The sequence below is a fragment of the Hemicordylus capensis genome, chromosome 3 (genome assembly GCF_027244095.1).
Source record: "Hemicordylus capensis ecotype Gifberg chromosome 3, rHemCap1.1.pri, whole genome shotgun sequence".
NCBI lineage: Eukaryota > Metazoa > Chordata > Lepidosauria > Squamata > Cordylidae > Hemicordylus > Hemicordylus capensis.
Window position 1 is genome coordinate 33,090,579 of NC_069659.1, and position 12,252 is coordinate 33,102,830.

Sequence of the window (12,252 nt, forward strand, 5' to 3'; positions counted from 1 at the left end):
TCAAGACTCTCCTGTTTTTGCCGGCTGTTAATTAGAATTAATTTTTAATAATTGTAAAAAACTTTTAACTATTTTATTCTATTGTTTTTATTGTCATTTATTTTAATCTGTGACTTTTAAAAAATAAATAAATTTTGTACACTGCCTAGAGATGCACATATCAGGCGGTATAGAAATATGATAGATAGATAAATAAATAAATATGGATATATCTGTCAAATTTGTATGCCGTCCCAAGCTTCCATCTCTGGGCGGCTTACAACAACATAAAGCATATTTTTAAAAATGCTGTTCTTGCTGTGTACATCGCCCTGAGTCTGTGGATTGGGCAGTCTATTTATTAAATAAATAAATAGACAAATAAATAAATAAATAAATACAAATAAATAAAACAAGTTAGAACACAAAAGTAAAAACCTTAAAACCATTTAAAACCACAATGAAATGTGTGGTTTAGCGCTTGGATTCCATTTTATCTTTCATTTCATTTAGCTCTTGTCATGTCTTCTGCCCATTTCTCTGCACACAGGTTGGCCGCATGGGGCGTGAGGCATCTGTTTCCATTGCTGACATTTTCTGCCCCGAGCCCTCGGTACGTTTGTGTGGATGGATGAGATGCTCCAATTCTCCCAGGGCTTTAGGAAAATGTCTGCGACATGGGTGTCAGCATGAGCTGCTCTTTGAATCTGGGCAGGCCGTTCGTACCTGCTGTGCCTAACTGTAGCAGCTCATGCTGGCACTCAGAAAGAAGGAAACAGTGTGTTCTTTTGGCTTTGAATCACTCTGCACCAATTTGTATACAACACATATGATTATGCAAGGGAGGGAAAGCCTATTCAAAGGACATTAACTGTGCTAGCTGAAGCACCCTTAAGGTACCAGATAATAACTAGGCTACCTTTCCAAAGACAACCTGGTCCTCCTTTGTACATGCATTGTTAAGAACAAGCCCCACATTTCCCCTTCCTTCAGCCCTGTTCTTGACATGCAAAACTAAAGGGATGGGAAAGGCTTCACCTGCTTAACTTCTACATGTGACATTAAAGGTAATGCACCCTCTCTCCGCCCTGCCCCCCGAAAGAGCTGGCAATCCTATTTATTTTTCTCTTTATTGCCACACACTGGCCCTGCTCCAGCACCAGCTGAACACAACTTGTCTCACACAACAACAAAAAGTGGTACCGAGGGGAATGTGCATGGCCAGCAAAAGATGCCTCCCAGGAGCAGAGGGAGGCTAGTGGCAGCCTGGGTTATGCCGCTGCCGCGGCCCCCCTAGCCCCACCCCCTGCATCTGATGTCAGACGCAGGGAGCATTTAGCTCAGTGATTCTCAAACTTGGGTCCTCAGTTGTTATTGGACTTCAACTCCCATAATCCCCAACCAAAGGCCACTGAGGCTGGGGATTATGGGAGTTGAAGTCCAATAACACCTGAGGACCCAAGTTTGAGAATCCCTGGTTTAGCTGAACCCTCTGCGTCTGATGTCAGACACAAGGGCATGGTTTAGCTCCCAAATGGGACCATGTGGCCCCATTTGGGAGTTAAAGCAGCCAGCCTGCGTTTGTAGCATAGCCAGGAGCGGCTCTCTGTGCCTTTAAAAGGCAGGCAAGAATGGTCATTCATCAGGGTTCTGCATCATCTTCCAAGGCTTTGCTACTTAAATATTTGAGTGGGAAGAGGAACCTTTTAAAGTGGGGATTCTCTTTTATTTAGCAGGGAGAGAGTAACTGGCCCTATCCACCCCCAGCACAGTACCTCCCAGTGACTGTTGCTGGTGTCTATCTTATGTTTCTTTTTAGATAGTGAGCCCTTTGGGGACAGGGGTCCATCTTATTTATTTATTATTTCTCTATGTAAACCGCCCTGAGCCATTTTTGGGTGGTATAGAAATTGAATTGATGATGATGATGATGATGATGATGATGATGATGATGATGATGATAATAATAATAATAATAATAATTAAATAAATAAATAAATAAATAATAGAAGAGGTATTTTCCAAGGGGACTCACTATCCCCTCTGTTGTTTGTAATCGCCATGACTCCACTTTCACAAATACTAAACATAACAGGCCTCGGATACCAAACATCTAAAACATCAAGTAAAATCAACCATCTGCTATACATGGACGATCTGGAGCTGTATGGAAAGTCCCAATCAGAAATCGAATCACTGCTAAACACTGTCCGTATATTCAGTAGCGAAATAGCAATGGAGTTTGGACTAGACAAGTGTGCTGCATTAAGAACAAAATAATCCCAGTGGTAATTGGCGCCCTGGGTGCAATTCCAAAAGACCTTGAAGAGCACCTCAACACCATAGGGGCCACGGAGGTCACCATCAGCCAATTACAAAAAGCAACTTTACTGGGAACAGCCTATATTCTGCGACAATATCTATAATAATAACAACAACGATGTTGATAATAAAATTCAGCCATCCCAGGACCTTGGGAAGGACTCGATGTCTGGATAAAACAAACCAGTCAATAACACCCAACTGACTGTGTAAACAAGAAATAATAATAAATATCTCTTGTCTCTAGTGCATGTGCATGCACATACAAGCACCCAAACACTTAGGCACCATGGACTGCACACACTTGCAGCTGCTGAGGTATATTTTAAACCATCCACATCTAATAGGATGATTACCTTCTTGTACAGTATGCCTTTAACCAAAACAATGAACCCCCGCATGCCATGATAATCCTTGGTATAAAGGTGCTAAAAGTGTGTCCTTTTTATCTCTGTGAAATGTGGAAATATATGTGAGGAAACAGGATAGGGTCAAGTATTTTGGAGCCATTGTACAGCCTGGGAGACACATACAGATGCCAGTAAGCTTCAGGGGCTGCTGCAAGAAAAGAATGGAAGAACCCACTGATTGAAATGTGGCAGACAGAGTTATTTTAACAGCTTGGCAATTGAACAAATTTACATCCTCTCTCCTATCCACTCATGTTTGTCCCTGCATCCTAAAGAACAAATTGTTCTAGAAATCTGTTAGATACAAGGAGGAGCAGTTAATTAAAATGATTCAGTAGATACCAACATCCGTTTAACTCATAAGTCAAGTGGGAGAAAGATTTTGAATCCAGTATCCCTAAATTTATTATTTTGTTATTTACTTATTATTTAACATCCTTCTCTATTGCCCCAAACTCATGTCTCTGGGCAGTTTACAACAAACAAACAAAAAGCCAAAACATTAGTTAAAATAAATGACAAAAAAAAACCTTAAAACAGTAGTTAAAACAAAACAAATGACATAGTAAAAGTTAAAACATTACCACAATTCAAATTTTAAAAACTTTTTAAAACTATGATAAAATTGTTAAAACAATATTTAATTAAAAGCCTGGGTGAATAGCTGCGTCTTTAAAGACTTTAAAAAAGTTGTCGGAGAAGCTCTTATTTCAGCAGGGAGTGCGTTCCAAAGCCCTGGGGCAGCAGCAGAGAAGGCCCATCCCCCAGTAGCCACCAAACAAGCTATTGTTAACTTCAGACGGACCTCTCCTGATGATCTCAATGGGTGGTGGGGATCAAAACGAAGAAGACATTTTCTTAAATACGCAGGGCCCAAGCCGTTTAGGGATTTATAGGTTATAAACAGCACCTTGTATTTTGCCCGGAAACTTATCAGTAGTCAGCATAGATCTTTCAATACAGGAGTAATATGGTCTCTCCGAGATGACTCAGAGACCAACCTGGCTGCTGCATTCTGAACCAGCTGTAGTTTCTGTACTACACACAAAGGCAGCCCTACATAGAGCGTGTTACAGTAATCCAGTCGGGAGGTTACCAGCATATGTACCACTGTTCTGAGGTTGTTTATCTCAAGAAACGGACACAGCTAGCATATCAGCACTTCTGGCCACTGCCTCAACCTGGGAGACCAGGGAGAGGCTCAGATCCAGAAGCACCCCCTGTGTACCTGTTTCTTCCGGGGAAGTGTGACCTCATCCAGAACAGGCAGATCAAACTCATCTCCTGAGTTTCGACCCCACACAATGAGTACCTCTGTTATCTGGATTCAGTCTCAGTTTGTTATCCCTCATCCAGCCCATTACCTCCTCCAGACAGGCATTTAGGGAGGTTATGCCCCCTCCCGATAATGCTGACATGGAGAAGTAGATTTGGGTGCCATCAGCATACTGCTAGCACCCTGCACCAAATCTCCTGATGATCTCTCCCACTGGTTTCATGTAGATGTTAAACATCGGAGACAATACAGGGACACCATACAAAAGTTCAGATTTTGAAGAAGAGCAGTATCCAAGGGACACCATCTGGAACCTGCCCGAGAGGTAGGAGTGGAACCACCGCAAAGCAGTGCCTCCCACTCCCAACCCCTTCAGACGCTCCAGAAGGATACTATGGTCGATAGTATCGAAAGCTGCCAAGAGGTCCAAAAGGACCAACAGAGTCACACTTCCTCTGTCAATTCCCAATTGGAGATCATCCATCAGGCAGTCTCCACCCCATAGCCCACCCAAAAGCCAGTTTGAAATGGGTCTAGATAATCAGTTTCCTCCCATTTATATACATTGTATATAATGTACACTTTATATACATTGTTCATTTTGAAAATTCAAACCATATACTCTTGACAGGTTATCAGCTGACAATCTTGTGCTGGTTTATTCAGAAGTGAATCCCAGGAGAGGAGAGCTGGTCTTGTGGTAGCAAGCATGACTTGTCCCCATAGCTAAGCAGGGTCTGCCCTGGTTGCATATGAATGGGAGACTTGATGTGTGAACACTGCAAGATATTCCCCTCAGGGGATGAAGCCGCTCTGGGAAGAGCAGAAGGTTTCAAGTTCCCTCCCTGGCGTCTCCAAGGTAGGGCTGAGAGAGATTCCTGCCTGCAACCTTGGAGAAGCCGCTGCCAATCTGTGAAGACAATACTGAGCTAGATAGACCAATGGTCTGACTCAGTATATGGCAGTTTCCTATGTTCCTATGTTCCTATGACATGTTCAGTCAGAATAGGGCTCTTCCAGACAGCAATAAACAGGATGTTGTGAAGAACCTGAGGGGAAGTTCTAGGCAAGAGCTTACTCAGATCTACACACTCCTACAGACTTCTGCCATCTTTCCTAGTGGGATCTCATTTTCAAGTCAGACAGACAGCAGGGACCTTGCAGGATTTCAGCAGTGCCACCTGCTGGCCAGCTCTTGCTTTCCAAGATTAACCAATCCTTTCCAACTGCTTTGTATTGTATTTTGTATTTTCTGTTCTCCCTTTTTGTCTTATGATTTAACATATTGTGTGTTTTTAATTGTATGTTTTAATCCTGTGTTGTGAGCTGCCCAGAGAACAATTTGTTATGAGGTGGCAAACAAATAATTATTATTATTATTACCCCCATTTACCAGAAAAGTGGTATTGAACTGTAGTGGGTTAATCTTGGAAAGCAAGAGATGGCCAGCAGGTGGCACTGCAGAAATTATGTGAAGTCCTTGCTGGCCCTCTGACCTGTGTGTGAAATCCCATGGGGGAAGACGACAGATATATGCAGGAGTGTGTGGATGTTGAATAAGTTCTCACCTAGAATTTCCTTGCAAGCTCTTCACAGCATGCAGCTGGAAGAACCCCCAGAGAAAGGGAATGTAGAACATTCTTCCACTGTTCTTTGACTGAAAGGGTTACCTACTTAACCTTACCCTTTGCAAGGGAATTGAGAGCAGGACTGATCCCACCACTGCTATTTGTCATTGCCACTGGGGGGAAAGGCATTCCCTTGATGACCAGGACATGCAGCAGCCCAGAATTGTTCTCAGCATTAGATTTTCCTGGCTGTAGGGAGGTGGGGGATACTCTTTTATGTGCCATTCAAAGTGAAATGTAATGTACCAGAAAACATGAAAGGTCAAAGCAATCAATAAGCTCCTCTGTAGATCTAGGGAAGGGAGCACATTGCCATGACCCACATCATTCATTTTCCATTTTAAATGGAAACATTGCAAATGCTACGCATCCATATGCATGCATGGTTTTAAAATATCACTAATCAAACACAGCTCCATTTCTGTACTTATTTTGCTGCTCTGACCTTTATTCCTTTCTAGGCCTGCAGGGCAGTGAAGTGTGTGCACCATGGTAAAATAAAATCATTGTCTAACTGTTCCATCTCCTATTTCTTTAGTAGAAAGGTAGAGATAGAAAGGCTTGCTCTTGGCTGCTGCCCAAAAATCTCAGGCTAATTTAGGCTCATATCTGTGGTGCACACAGATCAATAGGAACTATTTTTCATTGAAATCAATAGCACACGATTCTACAGTGAAACTTTCTTCGGATTCAGATGTAATGTACCAATGTCCAGAGGTTACAAAGCTTAACGAACAATAGCTAAATTGGTAGAGTCGTATTTGTACTCGGCTGCTATGATTTTCCTCCTGTGATGACCATTGCATGAAACACATGCATGATCAAACACTGCAAGATAAGATGCTTGCAGACTGCAAGCCCTCACTGACTCTCTCACTGGCTGACATGTAACTCCTAGACCAAACCACAAAAGATAGAAATGTGTCATTTTTGCAGGTAGATTCTGCCACCTAATGGCACAGCAGGGAAGCATCCTGCCTAGGGAGCAGAAGACTGTTGGTTCAAATCCCCGCTGTTGTGTTTCGCAGAATATGGGAAACTCCTGTATTGGGCAGCAGTGATATAGGAAGGTGCTGAAAGGCATCATCTCATACTGTGCGGGAGATGGCAATGGTAAACCCCTCCTGTACTCTACCAAGAAAACCACATGGCTCTGTGGTCGCCAGGAGTCGACACTGACTTGATGGCACAAACTTTCCTTTCCTTTCCAGATCTCTCCCAGACTACCAAAAATAATCAGAAACCCTGGAAAAATGCTGCAGAACTCTCCCATCGGACAGCATGGGTCATGAGACCTCATTGAGCTAGGAAAGGACAAGTGTCACAGCAACATACAGTAAGATATTAATATGCTTGCAAACTGCAAGCCATTTTACTAGTATATGAGAGAGAGAGAGAGAGAGAGAGAGAGAGAGAGGACTGACAACAGAGATAGATGAAATCAAATTTCAGTTGAACTTCAGCTTATGCCTTCATCAACAATAGGTGAAATTAAAAACAAAAACAAAAAACATTGTGTGAGCACATACAGGTCACATAAGAATGCTGTGTTAGCAGAGTTCCAGGGCAGATGACAAGAAAAGGAAGGTGGACAAATGTTGCAGATGATGCATTATGCCTCCAAGTTCAATCCATATGGTGTGAGGGTCTTGAGTCTCTCTCTCTCTCTCTCTCTCTCTCTCTCTCTCTCTATATATATATATATATATTCTCATTTGTCCAGTGTTTCATCATGGGTATATTGCTCAACAGGAAATATTTCCATATCAGTTTAATCTATGCTTGCTTGAATTGAAATGTCTGGCCGCAAGTTGTTCTAGTTTCTTTGTTAAGATGGCAGATTTGTGGCTCCTGAAAAGTGTCCTGAGGTCTATGGATGTTTTGCCTACATACTGCATGTGGTAGTCTAGATGTTTGCATTCTATAATAAATATGACATTGGTGAAGTGTGTGATCTGATTCACCAGGATGTGTGCCTGTGTAAACGTCCAGACTGCCACATGAAGTATGCAGGCAAAACATCCATAGACCTCAGGACACTTTTCAGGAACCACAAATCTGCCATCTTAACAAAGAAACTGGAACATCTGTGTATACACACACACGCAGACACACACTAAAAAAATTCTGGTGAATCGGGTCGTCAGACAACCAGCACAGAGCACAGGCATCACATGCAGGATGAGTATTGGCCACAAGAGTATGCTTTGCAGTAGGAATGCATTCTTTTTTGTACAATTAACATCCAGGCTGCACTAATGGCATCTTCAGGGAGTCTTAAAATGGCATGTCAAAACTAGTGAGAGCACTACACATTTGGACCAAATGTTTCCCTCTCTACTTACAGCAGAAGGATCCGTTTACACCAGGGTTAGATTTGATCCTGATACCCAGTTGCTTTTACAGTTGCTGAATTATTACAGGAGTACAATACAGCAACTATTGAACCCAATCTTCTTAAACACTTTACTCTCATATTGCAATTACTGGGTATTACATCAATTACATAATGCCAGATGTGTGCATCAAATGAGTGTGTTGTGGCAAAGCCAATTCATATGTGATTTTTTTGTTCCAGAGGCTTTCCCCCTTCTCATCTAAATGATGAATGGCTATAGAGTGTTTTGCCCGTTACAAATCAACCAACCCTCCATTCTCATATGATTTCTTCTTAATTCAGTCCCTTCCTTAAAGTTATTATTGGCTCAATCTAAATCCTCTTTGAACAAAGCTGTGTATATTATATGGAATTGTAAAACAAATTGTGTTGATTACAATAATTTATTCTAATGTATTCATATTTTTAAAAGGCCATTTCATATCAGATGCAGGATTGCAATCCTCAAATAAGCAAATGGGCAATGAATCATTTGGAAACATTTCAGTTTTTAAACATAAGAGCATGCACATTGAAATGCAGCCCTTCCAGTGATTTACATAGTTCCCTGGAAGATTTATGTTCTCTTCTTAATCCCATTACAATATCCCCTTACAATAGTAATTGTCTGCTAGTCTTGCTTTCAAACATGATTTTTAAGAAGTTAATTGACTAGGTAAAGGCATCATAAAAGAAAAATTTCTCCCACCTTCAAGATCTGTTTTTATAATTCAAGCATCTGTCCCTACTTCTTTCTTAAAGGTTTATTTAAAATCTGCAAGGAGCTAAAGCTTGCAACCTCCTGTACTATACGCCAGAAGAAGAAAAACCAACTCATTGTGCTGGATTTTTAATGGTACAAAAGGAAACTGGGGAGACAGCAACAAAATGGCATTGCAATAAGATTCTCATTATCTAAACTAGCCTTCTCAGTCATTATCCAATCTTAATGATCCAAATCTTTGCTTAAATTCACTGTGTATTTCTTAGATCCAAGGTATCTAAATAGAAATTCAAATAAAAATTCAAATAAATGGCAGGGGTTTCATTCAAAATGAATGCAACATTGAACCAAATGGACTCCATTTGGTTCATTTTTTCTTCTTACTGAAATGAATGTACCTCACAACTAATGAGGCACTAATGGGATTCACTGTCAGAATCTCATTCATTTCCATTTGTACCCATTTGTGCAGGACAAGGGGATTACTTTTCCTGCAAGCTAGAAAGTTTCTCTGTGCAGCTGCTGGCTGATGACTGCCATTTTGATTTCCCCACAATGCCCCAGACACAGCATAAAAAGGCTTTAACAATGATCATTAGCACATCCTTCAAGGAATGTGAAGCTTTCTTTATACTGAGTCAATATGAAGCTTCTTTATACCGAATCAAACCATGGGTGCATCTCATCTAGCCGTGCTGACTGCTCTGAACGGCAATGGCTCTCCAGGGTCTGAGCCTGAGGCACAGAGAAGTTTCTCCCAAAATCTGCTACCTGATCCGTTCCTGAGAGATAACAGGGACTGGACTTGAGGCATCCTGCATTCATAGCATGTACTGTATCACTAGCTATGGCTCCTCCCCAACAACTTAGAATAAACACAACATAACCAACAAGACTGCATAAACACCAAGACGGCATAAATGACAACCAATTCAAGTATTACTTTGCCACTGCTACCTCTTACTTGGCCCAGTCCTCACATTAATTTTTGATATGCTGATGTCATAAAGTCTTGCTCATCATTTTCATGTGATTACTACATCTTACAGATGCATCCCCCACAAAGGAAAAACCATGGCTTACTACAAAATGCAGAACCGTAGCTTTCAGTCATCCTCCTCAATGTGGTACATCAGTGATCTCACCACAGTGCAGGAAGTTATGGCAGCACATTCTGAAGAAATGGATACCATGTCAAAAACAATAATTAAAAAAAAGATATGCGAAAGCTGGAGAAGGATCGTTTCACAGTGAGAGTGATCTCATTTTACATCTCAGGATATGCATCAAGAGCTAATGTGGTGCAGTGGCTCAGATGTGAGCTGGGAAATCACCCTGTGCTATACAGCCCACTATCTCTCTGCCTCAGTACCTCAACTAGGATTGCCAACTAGGGACTTTTATAGAGGACATGCAACTATTTGAGGGACCAAATGACATTTTTTGCATTTGGAGGAATGGAGACTATTTGGGGACCAAACAACTCCCCCCCCCCACACACACACATGTGTCATGAGCCTGTGGGGTGTAGTGCTTAGAGTGTTAGACTAGGACCGGGGAGACCAGAGTTCAAATCACCATTCAGCGTGATTTGAGTTCAAATCAATTTGAACTCAATCAATTTTGAATTTTGAAATTTGAGTTCAAATCTGGGAGACCAGAGTTCAAATCACCATTCAGCGTGATTTCAGGGGTGACTCTGGGCAAATCATGTATCTCTCAGCCTAACCTACCTCACAGGGTAGTTTTGAGGATAAACATAACCATGTACACTGCTCTGGGCTCCTTGGAGGAAGAGTGGGATATAAACGTAAACAAACAAGCATGTGTCATGGTCTCAACCAGTCCTGTGATTTTAAGCTTCACCGCTGCCACCAAGTAGACTTTTATATTTCCTCTGGCTGAGTCTACTGAAACAGCCTTCTGTTCCAAACCTCTGTTTTATTAAAAGTTAGGTAGTGTGGAAAGGCTTCTAAGCGTGGGATGAGGGAAACAGACAGAAGCTACAGATGGTTGAATTCAAAAAGAGAAATTTTACTCTAAAACAGTTCAATTTAAAACAGTAGTTCTTTTGCAAAATTTAGTACAAAGAAACCGCAGCCATATGAACATAAAGGAACAACTAAAATAGGAGAAAAATGCATCCAATCTAACCTGCACCTAATACTGTGCCTTAACCCAGAGTCCTTACCAGGAGTTTTCTTACAATCGCCTCTAATCAGCTTCTGCAGCAAGCCGGGCTTTTCCCTTCCTTAGCTTCAGGTCTGGCACATCCTTTCCAGTAAATAATAATAACAACTTTATTTGTTAGCCACTCCATAGCAAATTGTTCTCTGGGAGGCTTACAACAGAGAATTAATACATACAATAAAAACACATAACACATTACATTATAACAGACAAAAAAGAGATGAAAATACAATACAATGCAGCATTAAAAACTCATTTTAAAATTAGTTAAAAATCAGATAAAATCTGAAAAGCCGAATTTAAAAGGCCTGGGTGAACAAAAAGGTCTTTACCTGGTTTCTAAAAGAACAAAGTGATGAAGCCAGGTGAACCTCACTGCAGAGGTGCTCCTACCTCTGGACTTCGGGACCGAAGACCAGGGCCTCCACACACCCTGCCCCCCCCCCAATTTTCTTTAGTCTGTCCTGGGTGGTGTGGTTTGTGCTCTCAATAATCTACATGTTTTTTTAAAAAATGATGCTTAACTTGCCGTGGGGGGGGGGCCCCCAAAGGCCTTTAGGTCCAGGCTCCAAAAATATCTAGCTGCCTAACTGGGGAGGCTATTCCATAAACGGGGTACAACCAAAGAAAAGGCCCTCTCCCTGGTAGCCACCTACTTCATCTTGTTTGGCAGGGGCACCCGGAGGAGGGCCTCCAAAGAAGATCTTAAGGTACGGGTAGGAACATTTTGGGGATTCTCTCTGGTAGGAGAAACCCTTTTTCATTATAGCAGAGTGCACAGAGGCACAACACAGCGGAATTTTGTTAAGGCATGCGTGTATGCTGAGAGTAAAGTAGCTTGGAGGCAGTTCATAGTTTCAAATCAATATATATGGCATTTATTAGAGAACTCCATTCTAGATAGGAAAGTGAGGAGTTAGGATCTCTAATCTATCTATCTAGCTGGATGCAGATGGATTCTGCATCTGCACACATGGTGCAGAGAAAGGAGCTAGCTTGCATGTTGCAAGGTAGAAGGAACAAGAAGAGAAGGGAGAGAGGAAGGAGGAAGTGTCCCTGAGATTAGCAATCTACATTCCAAAGGGATAGTGTCAGAGCAGTAGAGAAGGGATGACCAATGTCTTGACCCTCTAGCCCTCTGACTCACTAGTCTGTCCTCCACTGTCATTGAGACAAGAGACAGCGCAAAGTCCTTCACTTCCAACAGGACATAGGGGGCAAGCCGCTCTTTCAAGTAACCTGGTCCCAAGCCATTTAGGGCTGGCTTTCCTCCCAGTACTGGAGGTTCACTTCCAGACAGTTCCTTTGAGGATGATTCAGATCTCAAGAGAGTTTTCAACTTAACT

At 41.8% G+C, this 12,252-nt stretch overlaps 1 long non-coding RNA gene across 1 annotated transcript in view; it reads left to right on the forward strand.

Annotated features, from left to right (window-relative positions):
• Window positions 1–9,903, forward strand: part of LOC128349189 (uncharacterized) — a 29,349-nt gene extending 19,446 nt beyond the window's left edge. Inside the window, exons 2-3 of the long non-coding RNA XR_008318613.1 lie at window positions 6,827–6,951; window positions 9,766–9,903. This is a non-coding gene — a long non-coding RNA (uncharacterized LOC128349189). The remainder of the gene's footprint in view (window positions 1–6,826; window positions 6,952–9,765) is intronic.
• Window positions 9,904–12,252: the final 2,349 nt, after the last annotated feature.